The sequence below is a fragment of the Pantherophis guttatus genome, chromosome 1 (genome assembly GCF_059756535.1).
Source record: "Pantherophis guttatus breed Tessera chromosome 1, ASM5975653v1, whole genome shotgun sequence".
Taxonomy (NCBI): Eukaryota; Metazoa; Chordata; class Lepidosauria; order Squamata; family Colubridae; genus Pantherophis; species Pantherophis guttatus.
Window position 1 is genome coordinate 201,721,143 of NC_142063.1, and position 12,837 is coordinate 201,733,979.

The 12,837-nt window shown below is 41.4% G+C and overlaps 1 long non-coding RNA gene across 1 annotated transcript in view; it reads right to left on the bottom strand.

Moving 5' to 3' along the window:
* Nucleotides 1–423: 423 nt before the first annotated feature.
* LOC148116733 (uncharacterized) overlaps nt 424–12,837 on the bottom strand; it is a 60,359-nt gene continuing 47,945 nt past the window's right edge. Inside the window, exon 2 of the long non-coding RNA XR_015731282.1 lies at nt 424–2,854. This is a non-coding gene — a long non-coding RNA (uncharacterized LOC148116733). The remainder of the gene's footprint in view (nt 2,855–12,837) is intronic.

Consider the following 12,837-nt stretch of genomic DNA (forward strand, 5'->3'; position numbering starts at 1 on the left):
CACATAAATACGTGTCGTTTGCATAATGAAGTATATTTTAATGCCATTTCATAAATTTGCATTCCTTCTGTAATGACATAATTGAAATTTTACATTGTATCAATTTATATCATTTGTGTGCCACAAAGGAGGTAACGAAATGCAAAAGACATGCTAATTATATCATTATGCAAATGACATCAATTATATAAAGTCAGATTTAACAGATATTTGACTTTAACGGACTTCTCTTTCCTCTAAATGTTCATTAAATTGTGGTTTTAGAGTACTTTCCAGAAGGTTTGATAATTAACAGCCCTGTGAGATAGATTACATTGAGAAATGGAAAATCTGCTCATCTAGAGCTCTCTTGGATGGTAAATATTTAAGCCTGATAACTCAGCACTCAATTTAATACCTTATTGAAGCCCATCCAAATTTATGTCTCCAAATAATAATAATAACTTTATTGTTATTGTACGTGTATGCACATTATATCCATACAATGAAATTCACTTAACACCCAAAGACCAGGTCCAACATACAACAATCCCCAAACACCCCCCCCCACTCACCACAAATTCCCCACCGCTAAATCACCCAAACATCCACACAACAGACCAAATAATGCTGTCCAACAACTCACTGATGGTGGCCCTTTAGTTCATTGTTGAGTGCAATTATAGCTCTGGGATTAAAAACTATTCAGAAAACGTGTGGTCCGAGTTTTAATTGTTCTGTATCTTCTGCCAGAAGGCAACAGTCCAAAAAGATTGTAAGCAGGATGGGAAGAGTCTCTGAGAATGTTATGCAACTTCCTCAAACAACGAGATTCGAAGATGTAGATGATGGGTATTCTGGTCCAATATATTTGGAAAAACAACAGTTTAGGGAAGGCTGCTGTAAGTATCTCACACACATGCTCCTCATTCGCTTCCCTGGAATATCGACCCTTCTGTTTCAAAGATAATCACACTAGTTTATAATTGGATTGATTGAGTCATGGATGTTGGTTGACTGTCTTTGATAGGATGATGGCTTCGTATTAATCCAGAATGAATGGATCTCCAATTGAAACAACACATTAAGATATGATATTTTTTATAATAGGACAGTCTACACACAGGTTGTTTAGCCTGAGAACAGTTATCTGGAGTGGGGAAGGGACAGGGGTAAGAGCAAAAATGGAGAGCAAGAAAATAAACCTCTTTAAAAAAAATAAGTTAATTTAAATATAAAATGAGAGCCAAGGATTTTTTACCAAAGTTGCTTAAAAGGGTAGTCTTTTCAAGAGTTTCCTTCCCATGCCACCCCTTTTTTCTTTCCTTCTCAACTCATAATGTGTGTATAGAAATATTCTTATGTCAGCACCATAATTTAACGAAGTTAATGGCAAGCCACAAAAATCTTAAATCATAATACAACCAAATCATTTTTTTCTGCAACAGACTAACATGGCTAACTTCTTCTGAAAACGTAATACTTTATCAGAGGAGATTACTTGCCTCCTGGTAGTGTACCTTTAACAGTACAAATCTATGTATTTATTAAGGTATAAATTTCACTTTGTTCACTGGAGGCTTCTGTATAGGCACAGTATTTAGTGTAAGAAAAAGTTTATATATGATTGTCAAAGTACGTTCAACATTAGGGAAAGAGAGCTTGGAAGTACCAGATGATGCAAGAAATTCAACGTTTTTTGAACTGTAATTCAAGGACCTGGGGTGAAACCATCTTGCTTTACTGCTCAAAAGGGTATCTTGATTCAGCAAGGCATTTCACTGTGTTTAAACCAATGCTTAAAGGGTTATAAAGCATGAGGTGGATTTAAAACAGATATGGAAGTAAGTTTCAACCCCAGTTGCAATCCTGAAAGAGCTTTGTCGATGTCAGTCCATCTGACATTTTTAATATGGTTTATAGCAGTGATGACGAACCTTTTTGGCACCGAGTGCCCAAACTGGAACGCATGTGTGCGCCAGAGCACCGAAAATCTGAAGTCCAGGTGGCCAGGATGCGCATGTGCACCGGCCACCTGGTCTTTGTGTGTGCCAGAACTGGCCAGCTGGTCTTTAGATTTCTGGCGCTCCAGCGTGCATGAAGACCAACTAGCCGGCGCGCATGCGCATGCCGGAAACCAGAAAAGCAGCTGGAGATTGCTCACATGCCCACAGAGAGGGTGCCATAGGTTCGCCATCACAGGTTTATAGTAAACCATAATATATAGATAAAAATGAGAACATTTGGTTAAAAATCTTCTTTGTCATAAAAAATCCTAAATGTAACATGTCTTGACATCCCTTAGATTACTAGAGTAAGATGAAATGGTTGAATAACATTTGGCCGAGATAAAACACCTGCCACCCACTGCTTTGTCAGCAGTGAAAAATCTAGTGGCATACACTAAGACCAGCACATATATGTTTTATTTAGAAATATGCAAACCGAGCGGGAACAGAAAAGTCTTCTACAAGTCCCCAAATTGACTAAGATGTTTCAGGTGGCCAAAGAAATGGCTGATTCCTACCATTATGGCCATTTCAGGCAGCTGATTTTTGGTGCAGAGTAAATTCTTAGCCACTGTATTAAAATTAATATATTAAACACTTTGTGGTGTTGGCATTTGAAGATGCCAAGAATACTTGCCCAGGCATGGTATAGTCACATGGAAGAACCCAAACAATAGAAAGGTGGATCTACTTTTTCCCCAGAACACCTTTGGATCATCACACCTTGCTCCTGCCTCCTTAACAGTATTTATTGTAGCAACTTGGCAGTTCCTGCTGCTACCACTGTCTTCTTGGGTTGGTTCACTTACATCCTCCTCCTCACTAAGATGTGTGAGGCATACGGTAAAGCTCTTCTATTCTGTTGCCTGTGTAAAAAGGTAAAAATAAAATAAGATAATTGACATAGGATTATTTCTTGTCTATATAATGTTGAGGCCTATCAATAAATAAACCAATCTGCATGGAATAAACAAAATCAAACTTTTGAAAAAGGTAGGAACATTTTTTTTTAGCGTTAAATGGATACTAAGCATATGGAAGTGATTTTTGTGCTCCACTTCAGTCAGGCATTATTTTCGGCTGGCTCTATAGGAGAGTAGGTAGGATGTCCCCACAATTTCTTTGGGGATCTTTTAGAAGAGTTAAGCTCTGGTTGCACATTTCTCTTCCCTTTCTCCCCCCACTCAAACAAATACTAATTAATTGAAAATTATCTATCATGCTTTAATCTGGATTCTTGCACTGAGCACGAGGTGACTTGCATCGGTATTCTCTTTATTCTACTCCGTAACAATAATTCTGTGAATTGGGGTTGGCTAAAACTGGATAACCCAAAGTTATCCAGTGAACTTTCATGGTAGAGGATGGATTGAACTTGATTTCTCTACTCCTAGTCCAATAGTTTAACCACTCTCCTTTGTACCACTGAGAGCACGATGTTGCCATTTCCACAAAACAATTGTCTTTGTGAAGATGGGCAATAAAAAAGCACTACTTTCCCTGGTAGGGTTGTTCTTTGTCATTCTTTGGTATGTTTCATACCATCTGAGTTTTCCTTTGCCTTTTTCCCCCTGGACAGGTGAGCACCTTTCAAAACAAAGTACAACGTTGCAGATACCCACCATTTTATAAGTGGGTCAATAAGATCTACTTGAGGACTAAATACATTCCTGGAAATAAAGAGAATGCTTTTTAAAAAATCTTTCTTTAAAAGTCTGGTGGTAGAAAGAGCTCAAAGATGCCTCAGGAAACATCAGTACCCATGAGTACAGTGTTACCTACCCCTGCACATTTCACTCTTCTAGGACCTGATTTTCCCTGGCTAGGGAAGTTGTCAAGGTTGAGAAACACTGTTAGACTAAATTCTGTGCATGTAGAGATTCTCAGTCATCCAGGTCATGGTTGTCCCATCATGTCTCAGTCATGGATGACTGAGAATCTCTACAGACTTTTAGCTGTACAATTTTGGATGAACACCCTTTGAATAGTGTGGGAGTAGGAATGGGTTTCCAGAGAAAAATTGCAGACTAGAGGAACCAGGAGCACTACTCATCATCCTGAGGACGCAGATAAACCTCCAAGTGCTTCAATGACTCTCTAAAAGGATGCAAATGACCAGCTGTCTGCAAGGAATATAAATCGTTCCATTCCTCACTATCCTGTCAGAGCTGAAGAAGCTTCTTGGATGAGAAGTGAAACTTCTTCAAAAGAAAAAACAAGGAAGTCCAGTTGCCTCCTGAAAAAGCACCTTTGGGACAACCATGACCTGGATGACTGAGAATCTCTACAGACTTCAAAGATAGTCAGTTTCTGGAGTGGTCAAGCCGTACCTGAATTCTTTCATATTGCTGCTTAAAAGGCAAAGGTAAGGAAACTCTGAGGGGGTGCACAGTTCTACCCAAAGGATTTGTTCCCACATCTTTTCTTAATGTGAAGATACACCTAAATCATGAGGGGGTGCAATGGTTGGTGATAGTTTCTGTCTCTTATTATGAAAAAAGCAGTGGCTTACAAAAATGTTTTGATTCAAATTTCAGCCTGAAAATAACTTCTTCTTGCTGTAATAATGTGCGCAAAACCAACGATACACCAATAACCTCAGGACGGCAATTCTCTCAGCGTACATGTTAGTTTTCTCAGCTTGCATCCTACATTGTAGGATTGTGTGTTACAAGGTTTTGTAGCCCAATGAACTCTCAATAGTAACCTGCTTTTCGAAATTGATCTGAAAACCAGTTGGTTATTAGCTCTTCATACACACTTACAAACTTTACAGTAGAAGGCCGGTAGCGTGAAATGTAAAGTGACAATAATGTTCGGGAGCTTCAGTGCATAAAAATGTGTTTCTGGACTTGGCTGTGATTGATTTATGGCCGGCATAAATAATAGTAAATTTTATATCACATATGCAAACAAACATATTGTTTATCTTCAGCACCAGCAGCTCTAGAGAACAATTAGGTATAAATATGGGCCATAATGCTACAAGATATAAATGATATTTAAATATGTTGATGATCCAGTTTTATAATATGTTCCAAAGGAGAGCCTTTAAGCAATGCTGCCCTCACTATTCCATTTCTTTTTCCTGCATCCATGAGGGCTAGGAACAAGTAGTAAAATAAATCCAAGATTTTTAAAGAAGCACTTTGGTCCCTAAAACTCAGTCTCACAATGACAACCCAGGATTACTCAAGTTTGTAGCGCAGCCCTGTGATTTTTTTGAAATTATCAGTGATGCTGTCCCTTCATGTGAAATGTTTTCTGCTTGTATCTTACTATTGTGCTGTGTTGTGCAAAAAAAAAAAAAAAAAAGCCTCCTTCCTCATTAATTAATGTACAGTATAATGTTTAAAAAATAAATGTCTGTGGTTTTTTTATATGGTATCCTAAATTACAGCTTTCTATCATATGTTGCAGATTATGCATGGGGTTCCTACAACGAAATGATGTCCATGGAATTGATTGAAGCATTGGATAACATGGTTTGCTTCAGTGCTGACTCTAGATTTTAGAAATTGCTGTGGTATTATTCTGACCAACACCAGGACATTTGGTTCAGTTGCCCTTTTGATTTCCCACAATGCCCCAGGACACTGTTCCACAACCTTTCCAGCTTTGCGGACTGATGGGGCGGGGAGAGGGGATGGTTTGGCGTGAATGGTAGGCAAGTGCGCATACATGCGAGCACGCCTGCTGCTTGCATCAGCGGAGCTTCGTGTGTGTGCTTGCTTGCCCACTGCTTCAGTGGCCCAGTTCCAATTGGGCTGTGGCCCGGTACTGGGCTGCAGCCCAGGGGTGGGGACCTCTCGCCAAGAATAAAGCTACCTTGATGCATTGTGGGAAATTAAAAGGATAGTATTGGCCAGTTACCTCTGGAAACTTGGGATGCTGGGTGAAAAGAAAGAAGATTTGAGGCAGAAGATATCAATAATAGGATTGCAGTTATTCAAATATGGTAGACTTTGATAGTATCCTTGCCCTGAACTACTTAATCTACCCTCTTCTTTTTTCCCAAGACATCATGATAGGTCTTTCATCATTTAATTTCTTAATTCTGAGTGCCTATCAGTTTGACTGGCATCATGCCCCTTGAGGAGTATCCTACTCCTACTTAGTATCCTACTAAGGCAGAATACTAAAGGATACACGTAGGGACACCTACATTGTGACATTGTTTTGTTCTGAATTATGTAGAAAGGGAACAAAACAGTGGTGGGTTGCTACTGGTTCTCCCCGGTTCTTGCGAACCAGTAGTGGAAATTTTGAGTAGTTCGGAGAACCAGTAAATACCACCTCTGCCTGGCCCTGCCCCCAATCTATTCGCTGCCTCCCGAGTCCCAGCTGATTGGCTAGAAGGAAAAAATCAGGGCTCACTTGACAAAGAAGAGAAAAAAAAAAACCCAAGACACCTTAGCTTTAAATTGAGAAGTCCAGAAGCCTCCCAACTGATCAGCTAGAACCAATCCGCTCCTTGTAAACCACTCGGTGGTGGTAGATTGGCAATTGAGGCCAAGCTGCCTGAAAGCGGTTTCCAATGCTCTCGGTGGTGGCAGAGTGGCAAAAAACTATTTAAACTCTTGTTGCAGTGCCTCAAAGGGCCGACCTACAGCTGATCAGCAGTAAAAGGCAGTGTGGTGGTAGACCAGTGCACTCCAAGAACAAATAGGTAGACCGGAATGCTCCAAGTACAAATGGGTAGTCCGGTACTGCTCTGCAAGCAGTTAAAATCCTGGTAGACTAGTACCTCTGCTAAATCCTAAAGAATTGTCACATGACCATCAAACCACGCCCACATAATAAGCCACACCCACAGAACAGGTAGTAAAAAAGTTTAGAACCCACCCTGCAACAAAATATGACTTTCTATTTGCCACACTGACTGAATGTCATAGCTGCCAACTGGGTGTCAAAGTAGGCTGGGCAGTATCTTTTCTGGAGCCATCAGGAACTATGGAAATGTTGCAGGGTCCCAGCCTCTGCCGAGCCTCACAACTATTAGATAACCGAATGTAGAATTCTCAGGTCTACCAGAACGTCAAACTCATTTTGATTGATCCCATTCATTTTGCAGCCATTGTATGCTGGCATGTGCCACATCCAATCCATTAGTTGTGCGCATTCAAAATGCACTTAAGTTTTTATTGCTTCTAGTTCTATGTCATCAGCAAAGAAAGGTAAAGTTGATCTTCATCTAAATCACTGTCACCGATTATTGCGATTGATTACAAGCTAAGAGAGCCTTTTCAACTTTAAAAGTTATGCTCCTTTTATTTCCCCAAGTAGTAATCTGTGCTGTTTAAGTTATTGCACTAGGGCTGGGGCTGAAAATACGGTGTATATTACATTCCTTCTTCAGATCATTTCTTTTAATGTTAGCTTCTCTTGTTCCTTTGTCCACGCCCCTCTTCTGTTCATTTATTCTGCTTGGTTTTGCCCAGTAAGGCAGAAATCCAGACTCTCTGAAGACTTTCTAGAAGGCAGTCTTCCCCAAGCTGGCCTCCAATTAAACTGAACTGAGAGATTCAGCCATGCTGTCTGGAAATTTTGGGAGCTGCCACTCAACATATCTGGCAGGCACCAGGAGACGTGGTTCCAGGACAGATGCCAAAAAGGAATGTTTAACCAAAGACAACAGCCTATTAGTGAGCAATCTTGAAAACTTGGGGAGTTGGTGATAGAAGAGGAAGATGTTGTCTTTTACGGCTATGAAGAGCTTCCAATGGCACTTGGCTTCAATGAAGTTGTAAGCAAGCACTCCTTCATTGGGCTTCTGGGAAGCATTATGACACCCTTCTTCTAAGTGGCAAAATTGCCACGGTGTTTCCTTTATCAGAAGTGGTTACTACACCTACACATACAAGCATAGCTATAGCTTACACAGTTCTTCTGAAGGTGGTGCTTTTTTGGACTTCAGTGAACTCAAATGTAGAAACAAATACTTCTTGCCTTGTGCTTTGTTGTAGGGAAGCTGGAATTTATAACTTGGTGGTGCAGTGGTTAGAATGCAGTATTGCAAGCGAATTCTGCCAACTGCCAGGAGTTTGATTCTGACTGGCTCAAGATTGACTCACCCTTCCATCCTTCCGAGATCAGTAAAATGAGAACCCAGATTGTTGGGGGCAATATACTGACTCTGTAAACCGCTTAGAAAGGGCTGTAAAGCTCTACAAAGTGGTATATAAGTCTAAATGCGCTTGCGATTTTCAATTACTGTTCAAAATTTTGAATTCCTTGTCTAGATCTTCTGACTAAAGTACAAGACAGCATCGGAGACAAATGGCCTTCAAAAACTGAAATGTGGAGTACTCCATTCTTGGTTCTCAACATGGCTGAAATTGAGATCGCAAACATAGAAGGCGGAAGAACAACTTAAAACTCTCCTTGCATTCAGATTAAGAACAGTGGGAGAACTGCTTCAGCCTCCTTTGTCTCACTGGTCCCTATGAAACCTAAGCAAGTACTTAAAATAATCTAATATTGAGGTGGAAATTAGGTTCCTCTTGATCTCATGGACTTGCTCCCCTGCATGCATGCACACTCTTACTGCAGTCACGCATTGCCCAAATATCTCCAGCATGAGAGTGCATGCTCTCTACCAATTGCCAACCAATTAATTAATAGACATGTAGAAACATCTGTAGCAGACTACCAAAGGCAAGGGCAGACACTGAGATTTCTGGTATACTTTTGCCTTAGTATCCTTGTTCTCCTCAGCATAATAGCTCTGCTCAGCAGAACATCCAGCCAGTCAATTGATCCATGGAATGCCTACAATATTGGACAGAGCAACATGTGATGTAGGTGGTTGCTAAGGCTGGCATGAAATTTTTCACACAGATCTGTTTGTTGATCATTCATGAGGCCAAGATCTGCTTCTTGAAGCAGTAGCAGTAGCAGTAGCAGTAGCAATAGCACTTAGATTTATATACCACTTCACAGTGCTTTACAGCCCTCTCTAAGCATTTTACAGAGTCCGCATCAGTAGTGTGTTTCAATTTCGGCCGCTACCGGTTTGCTCGTGGGCACTTGCATGTGCACGCAACACTTCTGCACATGTGCAGACGCTTCTGCGCAAGCACAGAGACGTCCGGGTGGGTGGGCAGAGCCTCCCGCCGCCGCCATCACTGGTCAGCATATTGTCCCCAACAACAATCTGGCTCCTCATTTTACCCACCTCGGAAGGAGAGAAGGCTGAGTCAACCTTGAGCCTGGTGAGATTCAAACTGCCAAATTGCAGGCAGCTGCAGGCAGCAGAAGTAGCTTGCAGTACTGATTCTAACCACTGCACCACCATGGCTCAGATAGATAATGTTGGACAAAAAGGATGAAAATGGAACTAGAAGATGTGGTTTGATGGAAACAATAGGCAGCCTGGGCATCCAAGGTATTTTAAATTCCTTATGTTACCTTTGTTATCTTAATCTCATTAGCTAAGGCAAATGGGAAAGAAGTTCAACACAGCTAGGAGTCCTCAGGAAGACTCCTCCCAGATCAAGGGATGTGAGGATGTGGTTGCAGGAGCAGAATTTCATTATTCAAATCCTATATGAGTTCCAGGTTCAATATTGATTGGAACAAGGTCTCATGTATGGAAATTCTCTGCATGGTCTATTTTTTGTTTTTAAATAGCATCCTTTTTTTAATAGCAAAAGCAAAGGATTTTAAAAGAAGAATTTGGAGGCAATGGGATAATTTATTGAGGAACACGTTTTCTGAAGTCATACATAATACATCTCCTTTAGCTACTTTCCCAACCCATACTCCCAATCAGGAATGAAATCCAGCAGGTTCTAACAGGTTCTGGAGAACCGGTAGCGGAAATTTTGAGCAGTTCGGAGAACCGGCAAATACCACCTCTGGCTGGCCCCAGAGTGGGGTGGGAATGGAGATTTTGCAATATCCGTCCCCCAGAAGTGGGGAGGGAATGGGGATTTCGCAGTATCCTTCCCCTGCCACGCCCACCAAGCCACACCCACCAAGCCACACCACACCCACCAAGCCATGCCCACAGAACCGGTAGTAAAAAAATTTGGATTTCACCACTGCTCCCAATTGAACTACAGCTCTGGGAATTCCCAGCTAGCCTAGCCAAGGTTTAGGAATCCTGGGAGCTGTAGTATCTACAGGGCTGAAGAGCACTAAAATGAGGACGTCTATCCTACTTTCATGATCTCCGTTGTCACCCTTGGGAACTGTGCAAGCGAGCAGCGTGAGAAGATCTCTGAGCCACGGTTTGGTCTTCTTTCAGATTTCTCTGTTGAGTCGGAGGTGTGTTTTCTGCCTCTAAGGGTCTTGCATTATAAAGTTGGAAAGCAAAGCAAATGATTAATAATTGAAGAGCCCTCCGGCCTTTTATTTGGAGGGGGGGGGCTCTGAAAGACCATTATATTTTTAAAGTGTCCATATAATGCTGTGCTGGTGATATTATCCTGCAGGGCTTTGAACTCAAATTTTATCAGGTAGACGTGAGGACTAAAATGAGGGTGGGTGGCAAATAATGCGATCTGTATTGCTGAGGTGCTGCATTCTCTGCAAAGGGCAATATTCCTGGATGGGTCTCCAGTCCCAGCTGCAAGCAAGCTTTGTCCAAGCACAATTTTCCTTAACCCTTGTAGTTCGGCAATGCCTAATCTTTTGTGCCTCCATTCAGGATTGGTGTAGGAAGAGAGTGATGGAAAGACAAGCCAAGGTATCCGGAAGGCAGCGAATCAGGAAAATGAGGGGCTTGGATTTATGGATTGCTCTTGTAGAAACTCAGCACCAGGGCCGGATTTTCCTATAGGCTAACTAGGCTTCAGCCTAGGGCCTCAAGATCAAGAGGGGCCTACATTCAAATTGTTAGCAAAATTAAAATTACATTTTCACTATAGGTGAAAGGGCCTCATAAGTGGAATAGCCTAGGGCCTCTTTTTATCTAAATCCGGCCCTGCTCAGCACCTACCCCTCCTGGAAGAAAGAAATATTTTGGGAAATATTTTTAAAAAGGCAGAATATTATATTCCCCCAAAGGGAGAAATGGAGAAACATGCTCTTAAAAGGAAGAAAGCAGCCTATACTTTCCTTAATAGCCCATGTCAGCACTTGAGATAAAGAGCTTATTCAAAGAGGAAGACAAGTATCTAGATAGCTCTATTCATAGGCAAAGCAAATACTGCAGGCAGGAATCCATTCAAGACAAGAAATTTTGAAACTCCCTACAGCAAAGTCTGAACAAAGGCAGAATCGTAGGATTAGCCCTCACTCAACCCAGGACAAAGCTGTTAAGTCACAATAGGAATTGCCCAACACCCTTTCAGAACACAAGCCTCTTCATTGCACCATCCCAGAGCAGTCCAAACTTCACCAGAAGTGAGTGACTTCTGCAAAGGCTTAGCCGGCAGCACTCCCTTTTAAAGGGAGCAGTCCCACCGATTCAGCCACTGACAAGGCTTTACATTTCCCTCCGTTTGAATCTACCTATCAGTGGTGGGCCCCGTTTGAATCCACCAATCAGTGGTGGGCATGCAAATGTCCAGCTAAATCTGGACCTGAGTGAAGCCTACATCCCTGGCTCCACTTGCTATTTACATATGTAACAAGTTTATTTAGTGACTATTGGAAGTTACCACAGCACTGAAAAAAGTGACATGAACGTTTTTCACTTTTACAGCCGTCGCAACATCCCCATGGTCACGTGATCAAAATTCAGATGCTTGGCAACTGACGGTTGCCATGTCCCAGGTCACATGATCCCCTTTGTTGACCTTCTGACAAGCAAAGTCAAATGGGGAAGCCAGATTCACTTAACAGCCATGTGACTAACTTAACAACTGCAGTGATTCCCTTTAAAACGGTGGCAAGAAAGGTTGTAAAATGGGGCAAAATTCATTTAAAAACTTTCTCACTTAGCCACAGAAATTTTGGGCTAAATTGTGGTCATAAATCGAGGACTACCTTATATACGCTGGCCATGCTGACTGAGACTGAGGGGAGTTATTCAGAAGTATCTACAGGTAGCCCTCGATTTACAACAATTCATTTAGTGACCGTTCAAAGTTACAACAGCACTGAAAAAAGTGACTTCTGACCGTTTTTCATACTTACAACTGTTGCAGCATCCCCATGGTCACATGGTCAAAATTCAGACTCTTGGCAACTGATTCATATTTATGACGGTTGCAGTGTGCCAGGGTCATTGATCCCCTTTTGCGACCTTCTGACAAGCAAAATTCAAGGGGGAAGCCAGATTCACTTAACAATTATGTTACTAATGTTCAGTAACAATTCCAGTGATTCACTTAACAACTGTGGTGACAAAGGTTGTAAAATGGGGAAAAATCACTTAATGTCTCACTTAACAACATACATTTTGGGCTCAATTGTGGTTGTAAGTCGAGGACGACCTGTACTTACATTGATTACCAGGAGGCAGGCATTAGATGACCTTTTTCATCCTATTCAGGACTCATCAAATGTAGTCAGCCAGATGTTCTTCAAACTCCCTACTAGGAATTGTACGCATGGATCATTGCAGTTCAGATGACTATGTACAATAAAGCAGTTTTAGGGACTATCCACTGATGTTCACTAGATATCTAAATGGGATATCTAAATGCTATAAGAATAGTATATGCAGTCCACCTTCTTTTAAGCTCTCAGTGTAGACAGTATGGATTTTACATCCTGTCCTGCCCCTAGGTACATATTGGCCACTCTTCTCTATAAGGGGTTTTGATAAGTCTCAAGTTTGTTGCTTTCTTGAAAGGATCGCTTTTCCCTTTTTATGTCATAATTACACTACGTCGGTGCAGAATTCTTTCTTCTGGTTTATGAAAGAGTTGGTTGCATTATATTCATGGAACGTAGG